The 1,563-nt window shown below is 30.9% G+C and overlaps 1 non-coding gene across 1 annotated transcript; it reads left to right on the top strand.

The window, feature by feature from the left end:
• The first annotated feature begins 1,102 nt into the window (after positions 1–1,102).
• Positions 1,103–1,175, top strand: TRNAE-CUC (transfer RNA glutamic acid (anticodon CUC)). The gene has a single exon. It is a non-coding gene; the product is annotated as a tRNA-Glu (tRNA).
• The last annotated feature ends 388 nt before the right edge of the window (positions 1,176–1,563 follow it).

Here is a 1,563-nt window from a genome sequence, read left to right as displayed (position 1 = left end):
GGTACCGAGTGCCCGTCGCGGCCCATCAGTTTGGGTCATGATAGGAGGAAATAGAGGAGTGGGAATAGAGATTCAACAATAAAAATAAGAGAAGAAAAAAATAAAATATGACTTAGTTTCAAAAAATGGGGAGGAAGAGAGTGACAATGTTTTGTTAAAATGAAGAAAGAGAAAAAGAAACGAAAAAGAAAAGAAAAATGAATAATAAAAGAGAAAAAAATAGCATTAAGTTTAATTAGTTAGAGTATCCAATAGGAAAGTGACACCTGGACAATTAAATTAATTTTAAGCTATTTTTTTTGTCTCATGCGCATCTACGAAATGAACTACACTTTTCATGCCAAGTCATCACTCAAAAGTGTATTAAATTTAGTTTAGATAAGAATAGTGGGGTGTTAGGACACCCGTAAAATTTAGGTGTGTAAATGATTTTTCCTGACAAGTTTAATGGGTACTTTATGCATTTTTTCTTTTCAATAGTCTATTTTGTTATGGCCTATTTGGATGGTCGTTACCCATGGTTTCACAATGTACCATATTATATTGTATTATATTGTATTAATGAATACATTGTTTGGATAAACAATATCGTTTGTTGTAGTTTAATAATATTTTATTATTTAGTTTGACTACATGATACTGTATAATGGGCAGAGGCGGATCCAGGATTTAAACCCTATGAGTTCAGTCTTTAAGATTTTTAGCATTGACTCGTTATATTTTTAAAGCTATGGGTTCAAATCTACTATTTGTTACAATTTTAGTAAATTTTACGCATAAATTTATGCTCCGCATCGAAAATTTTGGGTTTAGTTAAAACCGTCACCTATACGCTACATACACCCCTAATAAATGGGCAAATGAAATAAGCAACCATGCAAAAACCACCAAATCTGCGGTTACAAAAATCGAGCTTTTTTATGGTTATATAACAACAGAGTTACAATGGGTTTAAAACACCATACAATATAATTTTAAGAACAATAAAAAAAGTTACTTACATATAAATACTGGTCAGTGAACTATTTTTAAAAGTTAAAATGATAAGTGACCTAATAATTCCATGTTATAAATTAGACGAATTAGTAAGCAATAGCAAGAATCCGTTGTAGTCTAGGTGGTTAGGATACTCGGCTCTCACCCGAGAGACCCGGGTTCAAGTCCCGGCAACGGAATTTCTCCTTTTTATTTTCTTTTTTGAATCCACTTTTAAGTCCTCCGAGAAAAAAAGGTGTACTTTATAGATTTATCTTAAAATTGCAACCATGAATTGTTTTCACTTTTATTAGAACACCGAAACAATTTGTTTAAAGGATTCAGTCGACCATTCACTTGGCTATTATTTACTCCATCCGTTCACTTTTACTTGTCCACTATACTAAATAGGAGTATACATTTTTACTTTTACTTGTCCGCTATACTAAATCAAGAGAAAAACAATAGCTTTTTCCCTATTTTACCCTTATCATTAATTGCTCATTTTCAAAATTATTTCTCAAGATCTTTTGAAATGCTATCATTATTAGGATTTATACGGTAAAATATATGCTATAATTATTATTT

The sequence above is a fragment of the Nicotiana sylvestris genome, chromosome 5 (genome assembly GCF_000393655.2).
Source record: "Nicotiana sylvestris chromosome 5, ASM39365v2, whole genome shotgun sequence".
NCBI classification, from domain to species: Eukaryota; Viridiplantae; Streptophyta; class Magnoliopsida; order Solanales; family Solanaceae; genus Nicotiana; species Nicotiana sylvestris.
Note: the sequence above shows the minus strand (reverse complement) of the source record. Positions and strands in the feature narration are given on the sequence as shown.